This window comes from Gasterosteus aculeatus, chromosome 12 (assembly GCF_964276395.1).
Source record: "Gasterosteus aculeatus chromosome 12, fGasAcu3.hap1.1, whole genome shotgun sequence".
Lineage (NCBI taxonomy): Eukaryota > Metazoa > Chordata > Actinopteri > Perciformes > Gasterosteidae > Gasterosteus > Gasterosteus aculeatus.
Genome location: NC_135700.1, coordinates 12,432,004 through 12,457,830, shown reverse-complemented (window position 1 = coordinate 12,457,830; position 25,827 = coordinate 12,432,004). Strand labels below are relative to the sequence as shown.

At 41.0% G+C, this 25,827-nt stretch overlaps 1 protein-coding gene across 2 annotated transcripts in view; it reads left to right on the top strand.

The window, feature by feature from the left end:
* Positions 1 to 1,373: 1,373 nt before the first annotated feature.
* The window catches only part of zfhx3b (zinc finger homeobox 3b), a 187,403-nt gene continuing 162,949 nt past the window's right edge, over positions 1,374 to 25,827 (top strand). For both annotated transcript variants that reach the window (XM_078084817.1, XM_078084816.1), the window contains exons 1-2: positions 1,374 to 1,691; positions 16,806 to 16,838. The gene's annotated coding sequence lies outside the window, so the exon portion shown is untranslated. The remainder of the gene's footprint in view (positions 1,692 to 16,805; positions 16,839 to 25,827) is intronic.

The window sequence follows — 25,827 nt, the reverse complement described above, 5'->3', positions numbered from 1 at the left end:
TGAGTTGAGAACATGCAATAGAATTAGAGTAACCTCGTTACAAAAAAAGTGACACAGATAAATTATATATTGATTACTTTTAAACTGAATGGGATTGATGTAGCATTTTAATTGTAAAATTATAAAAATAACCTTTTAACCATCTGGTGAAACAGGCTGACAATGAACATTTCAAATGACTATAAACAGTGAGTTTGATTTAATAAGTGCACCTTTTATTCTTGCATGACTATTTCTACCAATACATTTCAAAGACAATATAGTAATCATTTTTAACTTTTTTTTTTAATAAAGATGTTTTTGCCTTTGGAATCACATTTGCGATAATTCACGTCCTCACTTTATCATTCATTTTCTCCCCCTCACCACCACCATCACACACACACACACACACACACACACACTCACACACACGCGCACACAATGAGTGTAATAAATGTAAGCCATTTTTGATGAAAAAATGAGTGACAGTGTGATTTGGGACATCCAGGAGAAGCCAGCAGTGATGTCATTAAGCAGCACCCTCGATGATAAGGCAATCCCAGTCATTGAATAAATAAATACATTAAACTCCCATCTCATGTATTCTTTCAGCTCCCTTCAAACACCCGCTATCCCAAATCCTGACCCCTCATCCCTGCCCCTTACCCCCCTCACTGCCTCCTCCAAACATACACAAATAACACCCCTTCGCTGCTGATAGACACCACTGCTGCTCCCTTCCCCCTCGTGTCCACCGGCATATCAGGAAAAAATGAATGCAGCTTTGCAATAAATAATGCATTTCACTAACACTCATTCAGGTGGAGTCAGTCTCTGGCTCCATCTCATGCACTTCCAGAGAGAAGATCAACGTACAATCCCAAGAAGCGCTTTCCCCCTGAACTGAAAGCGGCGCCGGCTCTGTAATAGGCTAAAACAACGAGCACGAGAGCAAAAGAGTGAGAGAGGGAGTGAAAGAAAGAGATTGAGACGGAGAATGAGAGAGTAAGAACAGAGGAAGAAAAGGGGGGGGGGGGTGTAAAGAGGTAGAGAGTGGCAAGCATATTATAACTCATCCATGTGGATCACCCTAGCAGATTGGGAGCAATCCCTTGTTGAGATTGTCTTCTAAACACTTAGAGAGAAGGAGACAGAACGGAGCAGCCAGCCCATCTCACTGTGCCTGCTGCCCCAGCCAAGGTAGAGAGACCTCTGACGGACCGCTTGCATGCGTGTGTGTGTGTGTGTGTATTTCACTTTGCTCTCGTGCTTGAGTATGTGTGTTTGTGCCGTTGCCTATCTTGTAAGCCAGCCAGCTAGTGAGCGTGTGCATGTGTGTTGGAGCAAGAGAGAGAGAGAGAGCAAGCGAGCGAGGGAGGGAGAGCGAGAGAGAGAGAAGATGTGTGTGTGTGTAAGGAAGAGGGGGTATTATGCACCCTGGATGTTGCCTCGTGCTTTAAACAGCTGCCTACAAGCCCAGGTAGTGTGCGCCGGCTTCTAAATAAGGAGCACATTCACCGTCCCCTTCAGGACAAGAGGCTAGGCTGCAGAGTGTGAAATCAGACTAATACAGCGGTGCAGGGCTGAGCAGGAGCAGGAAGCAGCTCCTGCATGACTTACCTAGACTAGAGGTTTAGAGGACGAGAACCAGGAGACGAAAAAGGGGGGATTGGACGTGGGAGAGAAAGGGGAGGAAAACAGGCAGTAAGGTCAGTAAATCCTTCCTATTAATTTCTGCTGTGTGGATTATTTCTGTCAGTCTGCAGTACTTTGAGTCCAGTTAGTGTGGAGCTGGCTGTCACTGCTGTGTGTGTGTAGCTGGAGAAAGTATTGACTCTCTGTAAGTTTGTGGGATGTGTGCTCGTTTTGATCTTGCCAGGTGAGAGCAGATAGAAACACTGAACGCGGGGTGGAGGGCGGGGGGGGCTGGCTCAGAGCGGCCCAACTCTTCACTCTTCACACAATGTGTGTGTGTGTGTGTGTGTGTGTGTGTGTGTGTGTGAGGGGAAGAGAGAATGTTTCTAGCGGTGTTGTTGAGTTTACATAACTTTGCAGTGGTAATTAGATGTCATATACTGCGTGCAGCCTACTTTAAAAAGCAAGTGTTTTATTTTGGGAAATTTCCAAATTTGTACGATAATCATCAAGTCAAGTGAGCGTGTGTAGGTGTGTGTGTCTGTGAGTGTGTGTAGAGATACCATCTCTTTGAAAGGGGGGGTCACCGCACCCCGAGTTGGCCAGATAACCGTAGACAGGACAGACTGACAGTGGATGTTCCAACAACACATAACAGTCATTGTGTCACATGGGGACATGTGCACACAGGTGCAAAAAGACCATGTGACCATATTACACACACACACACACACACAGATGGTGTTCAGTTTCACTACAGAAAGTTCTACTCACAACTGTGCTACCATTTTGACGGCAGTCATTCAGAAATAATATTGTTTTTCTTGGTTTTTAACACATTACTTCTTTAATATGAATCTTGTATCTGGAAATAATAGCATACAAATCCTTTAAACGATGATTTCATCCAAAAGTATTTTTTGAACAGGTGCAAACTGCCGTGTGTATGTATGGGCCTGGGCCAGCATTTCGATGTGTTTAGCCACACGCAAGCACAGGAAAAGTGGAAAAGCCAGGACTACCAAATTGTCAGCAATACTAAAGACATCAACACAAAAATTTCAGCCATCCATCACAGCTGTCGGCTTCTTTCAGTGGCGACAGTGATTTATTCTATGGCTAAAATCCATTTGGACTCACTCTCTCTCTCTTATACACACGCACACACACACACACACACACTAACTAACTCATTTGCTCACTTATTTACTCACACTCCCTAACCCTAACACACACGCAGGCACACACAAACCTAAAAACCGTGCACAGCAACTCCCCTAGTGTTAATAACTGTTGCTTTTTTCCGGTTGCAATTATATGGAGTCGACAGGCGTTGATTGGAGAATTATCTGACCACTCACAGAGCTGACATTGCTGTGAGGCAGGTGTTCAAAATATCAAATGCATTTTACTGGTTAGTTTTTCCCCTCCAGAGTTATATTAAACCTGAAAGTTTGGATGTGTATAATCATAAATAATTACAAGAATCACTAGATCCACTAAAAGATATTTAAAACAAATTTTCTGGCATTTTATTAGGAAATACTACTGTATTCTTTCCCTATTCCTATGAATTGAGTGGACAAATAGATCATAACTTTTCTCATGCTTAGAACTAAGTGTAAACACAGATAACACTACTGTATAACTTTTTCAAAAACATCTCACAAATGAAATGTTTATCAAAATCCAATGTCCACATTGTTACAACAATTAGCCTTCAAGCACCAGGCTCCATTGGACCTTTCTGCCAAAGACACACAATTTTCAATTTCACATGTTTGTTGTCGCTGTGGGACTACCACAGTAAAAATAATAATAATATTGCAATTTATTTGGACAGCGTTTCAGGTACTCAAGGCCGGTACAAAATAATAGAAGATATAACAATATAAACCAGAGATATGGCATGACTCTAAGAAAAAAAAGAAGAACATGGTTAAGTAGCATCACAGGGTAAAAGCAGATTTAAATACGATTTAAAAATGACTGAATTCAGTGCTGTTTTAAGTGGGCAGTGAGGGAGAATGGGAGAGTTCCACAGGGAGGGTGCAGCAATGGAGAAGGCCCACTGTTAAAGTAGTAGTTATAGATTCAATCAGAATGGCGTATCGTGCTTCAAAGGTGTGTTTTTTAGCCTCAACGACAGTAAATACTGTATATAATGAAGACTGCCAGTAAGACTACAGTTATGATCGAGATTGTAAATCTCAAAGTTTCCATAAAGGAACTAGTAGGTATTCTCTTAAGCGTACAGGACTATTTTTTGAGAACATATTAGTCATATAGTGCAGAGTAGTTGTAGAAACATTAGTTCAATCTGATACAGCCACAGCTTCTCTGGTATTTTTCCACATGCCAGATGATAGCTCAGGTCCTACACTGTGCAGAGAACATTTATCAGTCAACACACTGGCCCTAATGTCCCCCATCTGTCAACAAGCACACCCGCTTCCATAAGCCCACACTCTAGCCCTAAGCCCTGTCCCAAGCCCGTCGACTGCACCCCAAGATTGGTCTGTGAGTGTGCGTCCACGAGCCTTCGTCTGTGCATGTCACGTGACTTTGGACTTTGCACAGTCAGATTGGTTGGTATTTGTGCCACTGGTGAAACACGATGATGCTACTTTTTTGCAGATGCACGGTCAGGAGCTGTCAGCTCTCAACACGTTTGTCTGTCTGCACAGATATCTTAGATGTTGATCTGAGCCAGCCTGTGTGTATCTGGATCCGAGTGGAGCAAGGAAGGCTCGGCTGTGTGCTTCTGCTCAGGCCTGTGTGTGTCTGGGGGGGGCGAGGCTGACACTGAGAGGTCACTCAGGTACTCTGAGTACTTACTGGTATGCTTCCCATTTCACTGCAGACCGGCATCTGGTTGAGTGAAATGCATGTACTACTGACTATCATGCATAATAAGTAGCAATCCATTTTTAGTAATTAGAAATACTAGAACGAAGTTGAAATACAAATAAACCAAATGTAAAGTTGAATCACTTTAAGCTTAAAGATTTTCTATTATTTTTAATGAGCTCCATTATATCCGTTCAGTCATGTCTTGGGTCGGTGTGACAGTCGGTGCCTCTGCATGCTGATTAAACTTCAGCTAAGGTCTGGGCCTTGCCATGATAACGTGCCAAACTTAGCTCTGCTCCTAAAATCCTGGATTAATGGCCGCTTTAAGAGCTTAACATGGTCAGCCATTCAACATGCCGTGGATTGACAGTGCTACCTTGGTTGTCCGTTATCTCACGTGGAATTTTACAAGCAGCAGAGTTTTAGGGCTATTCCTGCCTCTGCTTTTCTGCCCTGTACAGTAGTGCAAAGGTCATGAAACACTGCTGATAACCCGCACTGATGTTGTTGGACTGACATGACTTTAGAAATTCTTTTTTGTTGTTGTTATGATAATATATTATTCTTCTTGGAAGGTTGATAAAACATAACACGCTCTTTAATTTTATGTAATACCATTTACAAATAATTAGTTTCATTAAGATACATGAATGCTTAAAGCTTACATAATTAGCTACAAGTGGGAATATGTTTTTTCAGTTAACAAATGATGTTTGTAATAAAATGTTCTTACAATTTTTCGGGTTACCAAAAATAAATTAATTTGCTGTCTAAATATGACAAATGATATATATACTGCTACAGTTATAAAACATATTAGACATATATAAAGTATCCAAATCCACACTGAAGCAGGCAACATTTCCAAATGTCACATATGAATTTCATTAATAAATACAGGTATGCACAGATATCATTTTTTCACATAAGAAATTAAACATTTCATCCTTTTTGCTTTTCTGTAGCAACGTGTAATACAATAGAGCACAAGCTATTTCTAATGAGTCATTTAAATTCAATAATGTGGTTGTTAAGCTTTTCCTTGTTTTGGGAATGCTGACGTGGTAAAAAGTGTCTCTAGTTTATGCCTTCATTGACACAAACTCCTTTGTTGGCTGTTCACAAAGACGGGCACTCGCTCTCCTCCAATAAGATGTGCACCTCTGTACCGTCAGTACTGTGGAACAGCTCCGATTGGATGCTAACTGCCAGTATTTACTGCCGGGGTTTACCGTCACCGGAAAGAGCTCCATCACAATGTCTCTACCGGCTGCTCTCAGCACAACGTGTCTGTCCGGCTGAAACAGGTGCATCTGTAAGTCTGATTAACAGTAAACCTGTTGACTCTTTGAGGGTCACAATTCATTGGACATGTGCTATGTCCAATGAATTGTGTAAAGTTGCTGAGCATCCAGAAGTTATGAAATCACATCAAACAGATAGAGGATGTGATGCCTTCAAGGGATTAGTTTAATTACATCAATGTCCCATATTTTTTAAATTTTGCCTGACATCCCGGTCGCTTCTTCTGTTGTTGTTTCCACATTTGTTTGCATGTGAGGCTCGAGGTTCTTTTGCTTTAAATCGGATGAAAATACAATGTAATCACATTGGCCTGCCTTCCACAATGTCTGAAGTAAATATCCAGGGTCATTCCACAGCTTATTACTGCAGTCATGTGCATAATCACTTTAGGTTTTTCTCATGTGTGAGTAACTTTTGCACCCTCATCTGTAAGCTCAACCAATGCTTTTTTTCAACCCCCGCTGTTTTATAAAGCGTGCAACTGATTACTATAGGAGGCATTTTCATTTTTTTTTCTCCCTATGATTTATTGTCAGGGATAAAAATAAGAACTTTGACAATTTTCTCCCAAAACGTCTTCATTATTTGGCCCTGAAAGGCCAAATAGCTGTCTTTTGCACAGTTTTTCCTCATTATATGCTTGTGATCTTATCTGTAGCACATTTGACTTGGTAATATTGTATATCAAAAATAGAGTTTGGTTACTGAATGAAAAGCAGCCAAAACATATTAAGCTCTAGGGTGATTTGTTGTTCAGTTTCACGAACTGATCATCTGAATTTTCTTTAGCAAAAGCCCCCGTTATGATGTGCAGGCTCAGAAAAGAGCGATGCATTGTGTTCTGCGGTGCACTGTGTGCGAGAGTAATGATGGTGGGGTTTGGTACTATGTTGATTCCATCATGGTTGTTCTGTAATAATTCAGCAGAGGAGGAGGGGAGGGGGTGGTGTAGAGGCACCATTTTACTTCTCCAATCCCCCTTCGCCACCACTGGAATATAATCCGCTGTCTCCTGACCTTCAAATCATGCAGCGCTGCAGTCATTTCAATTGGCTCGGCCGCCATTAGCGTGAAATGTCCTCTAGCCACTCTGCTTCTGCACATGGAAGATTTCCTTTCTCCCAGCGTGGCTTCCCTCTTCTCCTTTGCTCCTTCCCTCCATCACACATTTTCTCCACCATACCCCCCCGAAGCCTGGCTGCGATTGGAGGGGTGGGGGTGGGGGGGAGGGGGGGCTCTTGCACTACGGAAATGAGCCACCACAGGAGATGCTGTTGGTCAAAAGACAGGATGAAAAAAACTCACTCTATTAGTCTCTTGATATGTTTTTGTTACACTGTGTTCTTTTCGGAAAAAAATAATGTTTTGGTACAATCTTCCTCAAAATATATTTGCTTTTATAGAGGCTATCCTTTTTAAAAGGCCTGAGAACATCCCTATATGACCTTAACGAATAAATGTTTTAGTCAGGCAGCTTGCTCACATTCAAATATGAAAATGCTTGAAACATATTATATTTCGCTTGCGCTGTTCACTTTTACATGTCATTTTAATTATGGAGCATTCCAACAACAATTACAAAAAAGACAAAAACTAAAATGAAATCCTACTGAGAGTAATTGTATCACAAACGAGGCAGTTGGTGCATCTTTGTCTCTAATTTTAAGGACACAAAAAAGGCAGTTATACTTCTGTAGTCACAGGGTTCATTGGAGCGTGCACGGGGTAGTTCCCCTTGGCCAAGTGCGTCACATTTAGGGAGCAGCTAGAGCTCTCCCTATCATACTTTATAGAGACGAGATGTACTGACTTGTGCAAAGAAATCACATGCCAAAGCTCAGCATGTGTTATGTTGATAGTAGATAGATAGATAGATCAATTATTGAAAGAGGACATATTTGATATGATCGGAATATTAAAAATATATCAGAGGGCAAACAACATTCATGGCCGTCTTCAGATCTGTGCTGAGAGATGTGTGTCAAATCTCCAGAGAGATGCTTTATTCAGAAGGGTCACAGGGTCCTCTGAATGTTTGATAAGAAACAAGAATTATTTTATTATTTGTTGTTTATAAAAAGTACTGCAAAAAGAAAATGTCAGCGTCACCTTTCAAAATTATGTTTATTATCTGTATGCCTCATAAATTATATTAAAGAACTATATTTAGAACTACAGATTATATATATATATATATATATATATATATATAATATATATAGCGAGAGAGACATATATAGAGACATACGTTAGTGTAACATCATTAGCTAACTATACATATATTAACCTCTTCCAATTTTTTACTGTTTCTAAAATATGTTCTTTTCCTGGTTGTGCACCGAGTGAGTTTGGCTCAGCCTGTCCCTGCTTATTATGTTTCTGGGACAATGAGCAATGTCTTCTCTATACACATACTGAATGCCTGATTGTGTGCCAGCTTTGCAAAAAAACTGACCTGGGTGGCTGTAATATATAATATATGTATATATGTATGTATATATATATATATATATATATATATATATATATGTATATACATATAGGCATTGTGTCCCCTACTCACACAAGAAACCTCCCCGAGGCCTATTTCTCCCTACTGGTTGTTATTACATACAACGTTTGTATTTATGATTAACGACCCCACTGGGGTGTTTCACTAATGTTGTGACCTCAAGGTAAAATGGCAATGCATGCACTGGATGTAGAGCGTTCTTATATTATTGCCCAATATACTTAGCAGCCATTACATTTGTTGGCACCATTGAAAATAAAACCGAGCTACGGGGTTTCAAATCAACACAACCACTCTAAAAAATGGACATATTGGAAATGCATTAAGTTGATTAGACTGAGAAATGAATACTATTTACAATGGAGCAGTGTTAAACACCCTTGTTTCTCCCGGCAATAGGAGTGCATTGACAGTCAGTCGGCATCAATTAAATCTCCTGATGTGTATATCCTGAGAGGCCGGACTTGTTGTCTTCTAATAAAGCCCGTCTGTGGCAGTAGAATGTTTCATTTCCTGCTTGCGACGGCCCTCAGTAATGCACAGCGCTTATCATAGTCTTGGAAAAGGACTGCAACAACACAACATGCTGGTGCTTGATACCTGGATGAGCCGGGGGGCCAATGCTCATCGGTCTTCGAAGCGGCAGTTGGACCTGTATAATCGCACTGAGCCACGGCCGTTTAGCCTCAAAAAAGCTCTTGCTTTTTTATCGTGTGTTTGGTTTGTAGTATATTAGAATGTACTATAAATTGTTGAGATGTTAGATAAAAAATATAAGAAATATTGGCAAAGGTGACGTGTTTTTTTTTTTACAAGAGAATAGATGGTATTTTGAGAATAATATGAGTGGCTATGTGTGTCTCCTTGTGTAGATGAAAATGAAAAATGGTGTCCGGGAAGGACGGGGTTGTGAGGGGGCCAAGCTGTCCCTGGCCATTCATTCTCTCTGCCCCCCTGTCTAATTAATGGGCCACGTTCATACACGTTATTGCACCAGACGGCCTGTCACTCATTAATCATGTGACCTTCTGTGGCACAGTTAATGACCTTGGAGGAGCAGATCAGCTGGAGATGGCTGAAGCTGCGGAATTAAATTGTTTCTGGAAGTGGTCATGGTCACATAAGGAACTTTAACAGCCAATCTGCTCAGGCCTCTCTGCTGTTCCACCTCGGTCTGTGTCTCGCCCAAAGGTCCTTGCAGTCTCTGCTACAGGGACAGGTGGTGGGATTTCAGAAACTAGGGCTGGATTTGAATGGTCATTTTTGCTTAGGAAAGGTTTCTAGCTGTAAGGAATGACCCGGAAGTAGTGTAAGTGGCTTCCAAAATAAGAGCTGTTTGAATTCTCTAAAAGCTTACGGAAGGAGCTTCTTACCTCCTTTCGCATAGGAACCACTGGACCATCCTTTACTAAAGGAGAGGAGATAATTCCGAAGCGGCGGCAACCTTGTTATTAAAGTAATACTCTGAACCCGGTTGTTTTATGTTGCACGGAGGAATCTTGAGATGCGCTTCATTGTAGTCCATCTTCACAGAAGTTTGGCCGCTGCAGACTTGCGTAATCTCTCCCGTCGTGTCATAACTACATAGCTTTATGAGAGTCGGCTTCCCTAAACGCCACGTTGTCCTATCCTAACTCCTCGTTAAGTCTCCTAACCATCTTCCCTTGACCCTGTGACGTTTTCCACGGAGGTCAAGGAATAGACGTTAGGAGATCATTTTTTGACTACTCAAATCAAGCCTCGGGCTCAGAATTAGGTTAGGCAGAGGGTGGAACCAATGGTGAACTCAAATCACCGAGTTCCGACTTTATTGGCTGATTTCCTGCATGACCAGTGCCTCTTACTATTCAAATCACTTGTTAAAGAAGTTGTGCCAACTTCCAAAAATTGTCTACTCAAAGTCGTTTCATTTAAAGTTTTTTATCCAAGTCAAGTAACTACATGCTTGAACTTCAAACGCTTTTCATACTTAAATGAGTCCCCTAAATTTCATGAAATATATTTTTTGACTGTTATTTCTATGCAACAGCAACATCTAGAAGAGTAGCAGTATTGTGATAATTCATTTCTCATTTCTCATGTAATTAAAAACGAAACAGGTACAATCCACATGGATGTGTTTGTAAAGTATTTATAACAATTCAGATTTTTTGTATTTTAGGCACCGGGTAAAAAAAGGATAAGCGTCTCGGCGACTGTCCCGGTTCAATCAAAGAGTTTATATGACATTAATTTAGCGTTGTTGATTTGTTTTTAAATATAACCACTCTTAATATTATCAAGCATTGACTGTATAAGTGTGAATGTTGTTATGCTCAATGGGTACATCAAGCTGAGTCTCGTACTGATGTCGTCCCAGTGAAGTACATAGCCAAGTTTAGCACTGAAAGTGAAAATAGAAGGGCTGAATACAGTAACAAGGGGTTCTACAAGGTGACTTAAAATATAGAAATTATAGTTTAATATTGTTGTTTTAATTAGAGCTTAAAGCTGTACATTGATGCTGTTGTTGTAGTTTACACTAATTTCCTTATATACAAATTTAAAGCTGCATTACAACATTTAATTTACTATGTAGCATTTTCTATTTCTTTCTTTTACAAATTTGAAAGAACTAAACGAGTAAAAAAAATTGTTCCATCTGAACAAATGGCAAATTCCAGCAATTTCAAGTGTTACAATTTAACAGTCCCTCTGTATAACTGACTATTTTGAGAAATTTCAGTATAAATAATGATCGTGTTATGGCTGCCACCTTTTCACAATTGCAGCATTAAAATGTTATCTTTCTTCTCAGTGACATTGAAAAGGAGAGATTTTGTTTATCCCTGCCTTTGTTTATTTAACATTTTGCTCAGCGGGGGAGTTTCAGATAGATTGTTTTCAAGACGGTCCCTACAGACGGCGAGCAAACACTCTACAGCTTCATCAAACAGAACAATCTTCAACTTTCCCCTTCCGCAGTGTGCAGGGAAATGTGACTGAGAGGAACATCATAATGGAATGTGATTGAAAACGATCGTCATCATTTTTCAGTCTCTAACAATATGCAAGCACTGGTTCATAGAGGATTTATTTAGAATCGTGAAAGTACCATTACACAAAAAGAAACACCTTGATGGATGAAAACATTTTATTTTAATGTTTTCATGTGGCATATATTCACTAGTTTTGTTATTAATTAATTCACTCTTGGGTGATGTGTTTTAGGTTTCTTTACTTACTAGGAGAGCATCAAAATACATGTGAGTGAATAGTATTCTAGCTGAATTACAGAGAGCTAAAACCAATATTTTTGAGACATAAAGCGAGTTAACCCCTCTATCAAATGAGTTCTACATTGAGCTCCTTCCACATTTTCTTTTTAGTTAAAAGTCCACAATCAAAAATGCTATGTTCGATATCGCCATCCAAAGCCTGGTGCAAATACGTTGGCAATAGTATTCTGTAAAACACACAGACAATCGAACGTGCACAACACATTTCTGGTAGAGATTATCCCCTTTTCCTCTCTTACCACTCTGTCTAAATGCTGTCTTGCCTCTCTCTGTCCTTCCACCATCTTTCTCCCTCTTGTGCAGGCTTGATTAATATTTTCCACTGTTCCGTAACCATGGCAATAAGGTCACTGCATATGATACTTAATTGAATCTTCTCAGTGCTTTTGTGCGCATCTCCTGTGTCTGAACAATACAAATCTTCAGCTGATGACTCCAACCCCCTATCTTTACTTCACTCCCCTCCATCTTTCTTTTCATTTGGTGCCCCATGAATTTGTTCATTTGTTTCCTCTGCTATCCCTTTCTTGTACTGCCTTTCTTTTCCGGCTGCTCTCTGACCATTTTCTTCCTTGTCCTCTCCTAACGTTTTACTCTTTGTTCCTCAAACGTTGTTCTCCTGCGTGTGTCGTCCTTCAGCAAGGAGCAGGATAGTGTTATTGTTATAGTGCCATTTAAATTCTGCTTCTTTCATATTTTGTTGACAGCCACCTGCTGCAACACCGTTTGATGACTTATTACTCTTTTATGCCAGAGTAATGCACAGTAGCACTACCCAGCTCCTCTTTCCTCGCTCACTTCTACGCTACACTCTTTTCTCTGTATGTTGCTCATTACTGGTTCCCCTGTGCATGTAGAATTTGCACACTCAAATCAGTCTCTGGCACAGTCGTTACATTGATTCAAAAAGACACTGATGACTCAAGTGGCGAAATAAAAAGCTGTGCGGCCAGGAAACCTTCGGGACGTATAGTGAGCCTCTGACACGGGGGGCTCTGCGAACAGGTGTCTTGATTAATGCTTAACAAATTGGGGTCCTTTAAGATCCGGACATAAGTGGGAGACACGTCCCCTCTTCACACGGACCACATGGACCAACACATAAACACACGCTGACTGAGTCTTTGTTCACGCTGGTATGGAGGCTAATCCATGACAAGAGGGGATACAGGTTCACAGGAAGAAAACACTGGAGTGGATAAAGACTGGAGGGGTGAAGTAGAGGTGGTCTGTATGGGGTGCTGGCTTTAATAAACCGCGTGTATGTTTGTAATTTCTATGGACATTGAAGCAAAATGAAATGCTTTATCAATGCTTGATTGCCAAGATTCAGCTGCAATACGTTTGTTTGTTTGATTTTGAAGAGACTTTTCCAGTAAATACTGCTGAATGCTTTGTTTTCCCACTATTTCCTCGTCTTATACAAACAAATCAGGCATAATAAGATGTGTTTTTTAATCATCAATATATTCCTGGACACAAAGGGCCTATTTTAGCCGAGGATGATCATTTCCCTGAAAGGTCAGTTTTGTTTATCTTATTACACAATGATTCCTATTTCTTCTAACAAAAGTGTGACAACCAACTAGAGGCAATCATTCTACTCAAATAAAACAGAAAGGTAGAGTAAGAGACGGGACGAGAGAAAAAGTACACATCTGATTTGACATGTGCACCATAAAAATAACCATTAGCAGTTACCTACATTCTGACGTGACAGTCTATCAATAATGTCACTCTGGAAATGGGACAGGTTTGTTGCTGTCTTTAAATCACCGGAGACTCCATATATCAGAAAAGCATGCAAATATAAGAAACGCATTAAGGCTTGATGTTAAAGGGAATGGTTGGAGCAGAGGGACACCCAGGGGCACAGCAGGACATCGCTCACCTCTCACTTGGTCACAGGCTGGAGACACCTGCCTTGTCTGACACTCAGTCCTACAGACAGCGTCTACTATGGTTGAACCCGGCAGTTGATACTATTCAGTATCTGTTGGATTTATATTAATACGTTATTAGAAAATATCTCAAATTTTCTTCTTTCTTTTATTGTTTTACTATTGTTTCATTACAACAACTGTATGTGTATTATTATTATTATTATTGCATTATTATTATGTCCATTCAATATAAAATAAACAAACTGCAAACTCAACCGAACCATATACAATCCTATTAAGCAGTCACAAAGCGAGCGCTGTCGCCAACATATGCCAACACGCATGCCAACAAGTTCAGGCAACTGCACAGAAACACGCACGCACACACTGACTTGCCCCCACTAACCCACCCCTTACTCCCTAATAGGGCATTTGTGTACAATCAAACTTCCTCTTGCATATGAATGGACCTATTAATGAATGGGACATGCACCGAGTGCCTGCCAGCTTTGGAGGCAGAGAGCAGAGCACACTTCTTTTCTATTACCATGTTTAATTTGGTAAGCACGTGCAGGCTGCAGTACGCCCATCTGCTCCCCACACACGCCCCTCAGCCAGCCCATTTCTGCCATGTGCTAGCGCAACAGCCAGGCATTGTAGCAACAAGTGTCTGCACATTACCACGCTTGCCAGCTCCCCTCACTTGGCAGCGAGCCTGCAGACCTGCCCGCCCCCCTTATGAGAAAAAGACTTGATAGTGCCAGGGGAGAGACAGCTTAGGGGGGTAAACCGGGAAGAGGTACGAGGAGGGGGGGATTTGATTTACATATTGCAGTTCAGGCAACACTCATCTGCTCCTAAACGGCTCCGGAGCAATTACGGGTCATTAGTCCTTTTGTTTTCTGTTACGGCGTAATGTAGCAGTGGCGGTATCTGCGGCGCGGTGCCGCCTGCGGGCGCTCCCTGTGGGAATGTCAGCGCCAACGGTGTCTGTCTGCCACCCTTCCTCCCCATTCATGTCTCCTCCTCTGCCATTGATACAGCTTTGCTCTGTGTGTAAACAACACTCAGCACCACCCTGGCAATGCAAGGGAAGCCACTTTGGCAGAGACCCAGCTCTGGAGTACGCAGCTGGTGATGGGGCAGCCGGAGGAGGCGCAGGCTGCTTATCCTAATTAGCCTGATCATGTAAACAATTTGTTTCGTATGGTTTAATTGGCAAATTGCAAACATTTGATTGAATTTGTTTTGGCGAAGACACGTTTTTAAGACACAAGTACAGTGTGAATGGCAAGTTCACTCCATCTGAATTTCAGCTATTATTTCAGTTTGACTGAAGTTTAATGGCAGACGCACTATCAATCCATTTTATGTTAGGAATCTAAATGTATATACGATAGACAATACATCACTGATTGTGATTTTGTTTCTCAACACAGATGCAGCAGTCATCTTCATTTTCTATTTGCTCACTGTACACCACAGTGGGAATGAATAAATTAAAAGGAAAACATCTCCCTGGATAGTATGATGAAAACTGGATGTGATCAAGCAGTTATTCTGAATAGATATGATACAGGTGCACGAAACTGCCGCAAGGTCAGTCGCACAGCGGTAATGAAGGCTGGATGTATTCTTCAATATGTTTACCGTCCATTACTCACCTCGCAGGCAGCCGTGTGTTAAGCATCCCTGCTGCTGTGAAAAGGTGGCAAAAAGGTAGGTAGGTAGGTAGGCAGGTATGGAATGTGCATGTTCACATGTCCATTTGTGTGGCTGTAAGACCCTCCTCAGTTGGTATAGAAAAACACTTACTGTTAATGTAAATAGCAAGGCAGCATAAATCAGCAGCCACGCACAGCCCCGGAGAATATCGTGTAATAGTTATTGCAAAATGAAGTGGCACTGGGATCAATATCCCACTATATCTCATTCTGGCGTAACGGCACGGAGGGAAGCCGGAGGCCAAGGGAGTTCGGTCCCTCTACCCTATGGGCCTATAAATCTGCCTGACCCGCAGCCCGCTTATTAAAGTGCATGCACAATCGGCCGCAGCCATCCCAAAATACAAGCTTACTCACTGACCTGGATTCAGGGGAATGGAGGCCCTTACCTTGTCAAAGGGCAGGGGTTAAAGGTTGATTGAGGCTATAGCATCATCCAAACATACTCTACAAAGAAAAAGGGATGTGTTGGTTTTAGCTCAGCATTATTAATGATAATAGAACTCAAAATGAAGTCTGAATGTCAGCACTGCAGGGAAAACGGTGGATTCATTTGTTCAAGTAGTATGTTGTGTGGAGATTCCTATATTCTATTCATTAATAAATTAATTTAGCAGTTTCTCTTTCATTCATAGCATCTTGAGCCACAACTTTTCTTCTGCCGGTGTGAAGCTAGCAATTATTCTCTGTAAGCTATGGCTTATTCACCATATTAATCTTTTTTTCGGTGAAGAATCTTTAGTATTGTCGGGAATCATTTTATTATAAATGAAAGGAGGATGGATATTACTTTCAAGGTTGAGATTTTCCCCCTCCAAATATGATGAATTCAAATGCTATGTCAGTAGGACCACAACCACTGGGGTTTGTTGTTGACACTTGGTACTCTATAAGTCTCATTTGTTGTGACCAAAGACGAGGAATTATTCTGAAATGTTTAAACGCAACGATATAAAACAGAGTAAGAGAAGCACATTTTTTAACTTCTTTTTAAATGCAAGGTCCATTGTAGCTGAGGGAAAAAGGCTGTTTTTGAATTGGTTTGTATTTGAGCGTCTGACAGGGGATGCCATGTGAGCCTGGTGCCCAGAGTCAGCCATTGCTTGAGATGCATAACGTGCGGAGAAACAGGCCAATGACAATGTGGTGAATTCTCTGTGTGTTGTTTTTTGTGTGTGAAAATATTTTGAATGACATGAGGATGCAATACATGTATGATAGAGGGGTCCATTTTTCATATGCACATCGAAAAGCAATTCCTTTTTGTATTTATGTATAATAGGTATTTGCAGTGTCCTTTTCTTATCATCAGGTGGTAATATGACTTCACAATAAACAGCACAAAGCGTGCAGACTGAAATGGATACAAAATAGAAATATGATTTGTATGATTTTCCAGATTATTCAGGTTTTATCCATTCATGCATACGATCTGTTGAAAGCTTAGTACAGCCTCGGGGCAGACTGACTGTTGGTCAGTAAGAATGATGTTGGTTCTAAATTGTAATTGTAATGAACCAATATGAACAGTGAAACATGTGGTTCACTCTGTTTTTCTTCGAGAAATAGTTTGAAGAATACACGGTATGATGAAAGGCTGTGGACAGTAATGCATTTCCTTTCTGTTTTTTAGGAATGTGAGGGACCCTTTCCTCTGCTTCACAAGGTATGCAACTTTAAGACCTTCTTTTGGGAAATTTGGTATTTTATAGCTTCAAACAAACTTGACTGGCAAAAGAAAATACCAATAGGGTTGGTATTTGAATTATGAGAGTAGGTGCAGAATGCTTTTAATAATATATTCATTACAAGCACATACTCCATTTTTAAACCATACAGAACCCTATTACTTACAAAATGGACCATGTTGAGGTTTCTTTGCATACTATTTTTGGAATAAACCATTAAACTGAATATTTTGTAGCTCGGAGAACTTGTCTGTTTTTATTGTTATTTGAATGTAACAAAATGAATTCTTGTGTATTTAGTATTATTGATTAGAACGGAAAAGTTCATGAACATTCATAACAAACAGCTGTATGATTCCTTAATTTCTTTCCTCTTGATTCTAGTTGTTTTCTCAAACTTCTAGTGGTGACTAATGAAACCATACAAAAAGCTTACAATCTAATTAAAAATATAATTAATTAGTTTGAATTAATCGTGACGACTGAGATTTCTGACAAGCTCCACTTTAAATCAAGGAAAACAAAGAAATCCAAGACATCTCCCGAGGTGGCTGAGTTAAAACCAACACGTCTTTAACCAAGTAATACAAGATGAATAAAATATTCTAAACACAAGATAAAATAAATTATTTTCAGATAATGCTGAAAATATATTATTGTATTAAGCTTGTATTTTTTATATAAACCTATCGACTAAATTTAAAATGTTGTATTTCCAAGCTACACTGTATTTATAGCAAGCCGATAATTATATACAATCAAGTAGTTCTTTTGAGATTATTTTATGATGGTTTAATAATACTAACGATTAAAGCAATCCTTTCCAATTAGTTCTCTGCACTGAGCAGATGTACTAATCAACACCAGCGAAATGGTGTTTTTATTTCGGTTCAATATTCTACTCAAGTGTAATGTTATTGCCGTGAAGTATACTTACTGCAAGTACGGGATCATTTGTTTGATTGAACACACACACACTCACACGCATGCAGGCACAGTGATTATGTATGGATTTGTATGAAGAAATGGTGCTGAATAACCATTAGAGAGTCATATAACATAATGTATCCAAATCTTCATGGATACATGAAGAGTTCTTTTTTTTATTAAATCGGAATCATCATCGACCTGCCAGCACACAAACGCACAGTGTGCTCCTTTTCTTCAACCTGTCACTGTCCACAGCGTGACCTCGACCCGGGTTTGAATCTTAGAGAACAACGGTCGGGACAGATCAGAGGCTGATATTGAAATTGGACGTAAAGACAAAGCATGAGGATTACGAAAGTATTGGTCAAGACCGTTTTCACCACAGGCTATACTCTTAACAAGATCTGATGTGAAAATAACATGTAAATGTGCGCCGCAGACTGACCTTTGCCCTCTGTGTATGAGGATCTGTGACCGGCGGCTGACCTGTAATCCTCTCGTAAATGATTTGACAATAGAGAGACATATTGATCAGGTCAGTCTTCTGGCAATAAGGTCAAGGGCTTGACGCACAGCCCAATCGTGCTTTGTGTCGGCAGGTGGACTTTCCTTTGTCTTCCCACCACCTGTAGTCAGATAATGGGCTGAATTGGGCCTCTGTTTCAGCTGCTTTAACAGACAGGCTTCATGTGTCTGCTGTCACGTCACCTGTACCACAACATCAATGAGGATTACAATGTGTGTCAAAAATCAAAAAAAAAAAACTCCTTTGAGATTTTGTGACAGTTTCAGGATATCGCTTCTTTTTCTCTCTAAGACAGCACGAATTGCTTTAAATAAAGCTTATGCCGGAGACCCGTGGTAACCTGCTCCTTCTAACCCCCCACCACCACCACCACCACCACCGCACCAAGAGAAAAAAAAACCTGTCTGCAAGCTCCCTCTCAGAGCCCCCAGCCTTCCCCACTGCGCCTGGGCGGCTGCTGTCCTCTGGGCTCACCCAGCTCGCACATCTGGCCAGACAGAAGAACAGAGGAAACACGGGCGAAAATCTCCTGTCGACCACTAGTTCTCGCTACATAAACGATTCTCTCTCTCTCTCTCTCTCTCTCTCTCTCTCTCTCTGTCGGATTCCTTTGGAGTGACCGGTGATAGAGCAGCATCTGGAAGGAGCAGCAATTTTCTTTCCTTGTGTTTTTTAGGGAGATCTAGGCCCCCGATAATCCGTCTCCCTGCTCATTAAAGGAGCTGAATAAACACAGGCCTCTTCCAGTTGTTCCTATGAATTTCCTCGCCGGGCGTCAGGAGACCCAAGCGGGGGCTACTGGATCAAAGCTGCCGGCAGCCCCATGTGTTCTGAGAGTGAGAGTGCGTTCCGGGGCTGGGCCCATTACCTTTTTCCCTGAGAGCCTCGGAGGCCCCTAGGTCATTGGCTGTCAGTTCTTTGGCCCTAGCTCAGCAAAGCAGGAGGAAAGAAAGAAAAGTTAACCAGATGAGATCCACAGTATTAGAGAAAATGAGAGGGCTGTATACAAGTGGATGGAAACAGATGGAAAGACATTTACATATTGGTTATTTCTAATGACAAACATCTGGTGATTTGATTTCAATGCTGACAATTTTGCAATTCAAAATGTATTTACTTGTAAAAGTATAGTTTCAGGTATAAAAACAAACGTGTACTAGTTTATGTGTGTGCCACTCTGACTCACTGACCCTGGGGTGACATTCATTTTCTAATTCCCTGCACTTCCTAGCAATCAACTTAGAGGGGCAGTGGTTCGCTGGAAAAGTTTGCAGTGTAGGCAATTAAAAGAAAAAATGTAGGCAGCAGCAGCAGTGAAATCAACAGAGGCAGGAGAGGATGAGGCATAGCTCTGTGATTGTTACTCAGGGAGATGATAAAATTCTTCAAATTGCATCCCTTGTCCACTAAAGAAAAAAAAAACCAATATTAAATGGTCAATCTAATTAACTTACCTGGCAACCAGCTGCATGCAGGGTGCAGATGTGACTGGAAATGGCCTTAGTGTTTGTATATGTGAACCGTGTGTGTGTGTGTGTGTGTGTGTGTGTGTGTGTGTGTGTGTGTGTACAAATGGCCCTGTGGTCGTCATCAGGCTCCCATCAGCCCCTCCATTAGTTACTGAGCTGTGGGTCCATGCTGGTGCCTACCTGCCCTGAATACAGATTAGAAGAGGAGAGTATGGACAGCACGCATAATGAAGGCGATCACACATGCGCACGCACAGTCACAAAAGATTGCATTAATTTATTATTTACTTTGACATACAGTGACATATTTTGACACACACTAATAATCAAAGTAATTGCATTCTATTTATCCAAAAGACAAAGAAGAGAAGAAGTTGTTGCATCATATACGTGGACTAATGATGACGCCATTAAAAACCTCTCTGTATATTTCCTCCGTCTGATTACTGCCCATTACCGGACACTGACACACCGACGCCTGTGCAAAGCACTTCATCTGGTGCAGGCAGATCATAGCTTACACATTCTGAAATAATGTCACACACAGCAGAGTACACACACTGGCAGACCAGCACAAAGGCAAATATGATGATTGCATGCTTCTCTCCTCCTTCTGGAGCTGCAGACTCGCATGCTCGTGACAGGAAATCTGCAGGCAGTCATTACACCACGCCGAGCAAACAGGCAGACGCCGCGCTCATTGATAACGTTTTCACATGGGCCAAGCTATGTTGGGGGAGCATTGCTTGGCACACACGGGTCTGTTTGCGTGGAAGATACACAAGCAGAGCTTGAAAATGAGGAGATGAAAATCATTGGCACAATACGTCCACTTTTAATTTAGATGTAATTTAGATTCCCCCTTCAACAATTTATTTTAGTTTGACATCGCTCAATTTTTAAAAACTAATAATGATAATGATTAAACATCCCCGTTTTCACAGAAAATGTCCAAGTGAAAAAAGAAAGAAAAAGAAACCGAGGCTGACAATGCTTTTCAACAATTGCCAATGATGCTTAATGTTCATGGCGATGTCACAAAAATGAAGTGGGTGTCCAGGTCGAGTTCAAGGCCGAAGACCAGGTCTCCGTCTTGGAGTTCAAGCAGGAGCAGCAGGCCATGAGAGCTGGGGGAAGGGGAGCGGGTGTGTGATGGCTTCTGTGTGTCCCTCCGGCAGTGCAATGGGACCCTTGGGAGACCTGGGTCAGGAGGCCTCCCTCCAGAACCCCCCGCCCCACCCCCACACCCCTCCCCGCATTACTGTGCCATTTAAAGCCACCCAGCATCTATTTCCTCCAATAAAAACTAATAACCTTTTCCGTCGGAAATCACGGCAGCTCTTGACTGCTGGAGCAGAGGCCTGGCTGGATGGCCTGTAATTGCGGTCCAGAAGTTCCCCTTAAGTTTATTTTTTTTTGCAGTGTTTTGGATTTGATTCCCCCCCCATCCCCCCCACCCCCTCCAGTCCTCTTGGTCCTCTGCGCTTTGTGGCTGATTGCCTGCACAGCTCGCCCCACACTCAGTAATCAGACAGGAGCTGGAGAGAGGGGGCAAAACAGCAACTCAAGGACCTTTTTATAATTGGGAGGGATTTGTAGGGCAGTTGGACTTTACATTTGGTGTCAGAATAGGTGGTGATGGTAGCTGTGCTGGCTGAATAACGGTGGTGGCGAAGCCCTAATGCAGTCAAGTAGTTCATTGTGAGGCAGCCTTAACAGTTTGCATGTGTGTCTGCTGTTCACTTGCTGTTTCATAAACCTGCTAAAACAAGTAATCCTCTCGTACACGAGATATTCCTAGAAGTCTTTGCACACATTTTTGCCTGGGCTTGAATTCAAGTCTAGCCTATTCCCATGTATACCATATAGGGATTACCACTTCATAAAATGGTTAAACCCGTTTATTTTGGCTTTTTATTGTTCTTTCCAGCCTTTATTCAAGGTTTTTTGGAATCTCTGTTTGCAAATATAGAACAATTTAACAAACTAGGATTTAGATGTAGCACTGTTTAGCATACATCTAATACTGTATTATATTGTTATTTTTATATTCATTACAGTTGTTCTAAATATTTGTTCCTTCATTCTGTCATTTATTGTATTTTTCTGCATTCGGTAATGCACATAAAGCAGGGAAAGCAATTATGAAAAACATACATTATTTTTAAATACATCTTTTTTACGTTTTAGCAGGAGATTGCCTGCCCGTCTTGTTTTTAAATAGTTACTCTGTTCTTGCTAAATTATAGAACAATTTGACACACCCAACAGTGTTAGCTGTGGGCTAAAAGTGGGATTGAGGTGAAAACATATTCAGCTCTTTTCAGGGCTGGCCGGGGGGCTTTAAAGCCCAGCTTGTCCAAGACAACAAAAGGTCTTGAGTGTAGCCCTGAGCAAACAGCAGTTTGAAATGAATTGTAGTTGTGCTTCTCCATCTGTCTTGGGATAATTATAGTTTGGTTTATCTAAATGAACTTCTGGAATTAACCGATTATGGTTTGCATTTACTACGTTTATTAAACACAAATGCTTTCTTGATTGTTATTCACTACATAATATATTTTCCGTCATGCAGTATATTCAAGATAAAGTCTCCTTATTCAACCTCTTCCTATACTCAACTGTGTATTCCAGATGAAGAATATAAGAACTCAATATCAATATGTCAGCCTTCCTCTGCAGGTCCATTATTAACCAAACAAGTCATTTACTGCTCAAAATACATTACTTTTTTGATTTAATTTTTGCAGGAATTATTTATATGAAACGTATCCCAGTACAGAGACGAGGTCAGTGAGTGTGGGGATTTGGGAGGCAAAGGCACATTGGTGGTCACTCCAGTGGAAACAAATCCTGAGGTTTAATAAATTGGCTGTTTTTTAATTGCATGAAGAGGAGCGTGTGTTTTGCAAGGCACTTCTGGATACTAATTGAAGGGAGCCGTGAGCACCCTTAGGGTCACAGTTTCTGCCTTTGTGTCCCACCATGTACTGCACAGACATACAGACAGCATGCCCCTTCTGCCCTCACCCCAGGGCACACAGGCCTTTCTCTTTCACAGAACACACATATCCGTAAAGACAAAAATGAATTTGCGGTGATATATTATGGATTTTAGCATAGTGTTTGTATAGTTTTTTTTTAATTTACGTTTTGCCCTACTTTGTGTTTTGTCTTCTAATGTCCTCTGACTATGTTGGAAATAGATGTTTTCACTTCAGCATGTTTCTGTATCTGACAACATTTAAAAAAATTCCATAAATAAATCAATAGAACCAACATCTGTTTTTCCACAAGCATGAAAGGGACAGTTCTCCCTAATTCAAAACCACATGCAGAACTCTACTCTCCCTGTAGTGTGGGTCGAGTAAAGCGCATGGAGTAGAGAGGGTGCGCCGGGAACCGCAAGGTTGTCGGTTCGAGCTCCGGCTGCTGTCCCTGAGCAAGACACCCAACCCCTATTTGCTCTCCGTGCAAAAATGTAAAAAAAAAAAAGCCATGGGTTAAAAATGCAATGTAAGTTGCTTTGGATAAAAGCGTCAGTGAAGTAACATGTAATGCAATGTAGTTTGGGCAACGGTGGCGCGCAGAGAAGAGCGCCGGGAACCGCTAGGATGGCCGTTCGAACCCTGGCTGCTCCATGTTCCATGTCGAAGTGTCCCTGAGCAAAACACCCAACACCTAATTGCTCCTCAGGCAATATGTAAGAAGTCATGAGTTAAAAATGCAATGTGAGTCGCTTTTGGATAAAAGCGTCAGCTAAATGACATGTAATGTAAAGTAGTGCTGTACAACATTCTAAGGGGTCAGAGCGCCATAAGGTGAATTAAATGCTGGAGAGAATGCACACTCCTTTGGAAAAACTAGGCAACTTTAGGATGCAGGTCTAAAAGAGACTTTCTGCATCAGATGAATGTGTATATTGATATCATAATTAGCCCATAGAAATGGGTTTTGGTCGCTTAGCAAAGGATATGGCTTATCCACAAACCCCAAGGCCTCTGCACATGTAACATGGGCTTACAACTAAGTTATCTTCTTTTTACTTCTGAAATGGTTTTAAGGTTTTATGTTGTTTTCATAAGTGTACAGTGCAATGAAGCCTTGCTTGATTTTGGCTGCTTGTAATCACATGCTGTTTGTCAGACGCCCAAGTGTTAGAGCGTGACGGTTCCAGTGAAAATAACCTCTGTGTGTGACCAGAGGCCTGTCATTTCGGCTTGTGAGGCAAAGGCAGTGTGTGTCTGTTTGCATGTATGCTTCAGAGTGAGTGTTGTTTATTATATCAAACTGTTTCTCACCACGCACAAAATAAAGGACAGAGAAATGCAGGCTGTGTCATCGTCAATGTGCTACCAATGGGTATATACTATTTCCATATGCTTATATACATACAGTAGAACTGCTGTTATTCCTGTGGTGGTGCATTCGGGAGGAGGAAAGCTGTTTTCCAAACTAATAACTGAAGTGATAAGGTTCTTAAAAATTCTTTCAATTCAATTTGTTAATTTGAATTCTATACATTTAAAAAAAACAATACTAATGTAATATGATCAACGCAAGAACATGAAGTTTACATATTAAAGCCTATTATTTAGATTTTGGGGTACATTTTAAATGTATAAATATGTGTAGTATTAACGAGTAAAGTAATTACAATTTCTTTAAACCAGTTTGGGGTTAAAGATAATTTGATATATGATGAAGCCAATCAAAAAGCTTACGTTCTCTGATAAATTGACCTTTTCCATCTGCCTTTTTCTCTGTGTTCTTTCTGTGTTTTTGTGATTACTGAATGTTTGTGTGCACACTTCCTTAATTGCATTAAGAGGATGACGCACTTTCTTATTCTGTTTAAGCTCACTTTAATTGCCTCTGAATGGTGCGCTAGCGAAGCAGGGATTGACTGCACAATGTGGACATGCAATTAGCTATCTTTCAAAAGACGCTCCGGGGAAACAGAGAGGGGTCCAATTCATAAAGGAATTTCACACACAAGCCAACAAACGTTATTTTGTGTCACTGCTGTGGAGGCATCTTGATGGAATGGCATTTCATTCATTAAAGAATCAGACATTCAGGGAAGGCAAGACAGAGAGATTGAGTTAAAGCGAGAGAAGAGGGAGCGTGTCGAGGAAAAAAAGCACAGTGGTTGCAGGAGACACAAAGAAGTGAGGCACAAATAAAGAAAGGAGAGGAGAGAGGAGTTAGGGAGATAGGAGAAGGGGTGAGAAAGAGTGATCGAGGTACATCTCAGAGATATATGTGTGCACCGGTGAATTCTATCTTCAGGTTTGGAAACCGTGCACAGTGATGGCACAATAACAGAAAGGCTCCAGAAGCTTCCTGGCCCGCGCACCATTTTGAATTTAAGGACACATTTTTCATATTACATCCCAACGAAAATACTAAATGAAAAGAAAGGGATGTGCACCACGTTTTCAAAGCATAGGAGGTGGAAAACTGAAAGTAACAATGTTTTAAAAGGCTCTGATGTCACCCCTATGTATTATAACATTTCACATGCCATCACTGATCATTATTATAGGGCCGTGCTCCACAAAACCTTTTATACTTTATAAGTACCAATTTCATTATATCATTTAAGCTATTATAGATTGACAATACTATTGTAAGGTACTCTTTAAAAGATATATTAGTTTACACTCCTTTATCTAGATTGCGAGCGGCTGCAGATGCATGTTTGATGTGTGTACATTGTAAGGTTGATGACGTCATGCATTAGTTAATGGCGTTGTTGCGACATGTATGAGAAGCTTTTAATACCATACAATGCAATAGGTTTGCTCACACAGCGCTAGTGATGCTCTCGATGTCCTCCAGCCTCCTATTCCTTCTGCCTCTCCTAGTATTCATTTTGCTTTTGCACTATGCCCCCCCCCCCTTCCCTCCCCTCAATACCCCTTCCCCCATCTCGGACAATCTCTCTCCTGTTCCTCCTCTCTCTCTCTCTCTCTCTCTCTCTCTCATATCCCAACTCCATTCTCCATATCCCTCCCTCCGCTCTTCTTCATTTAATAG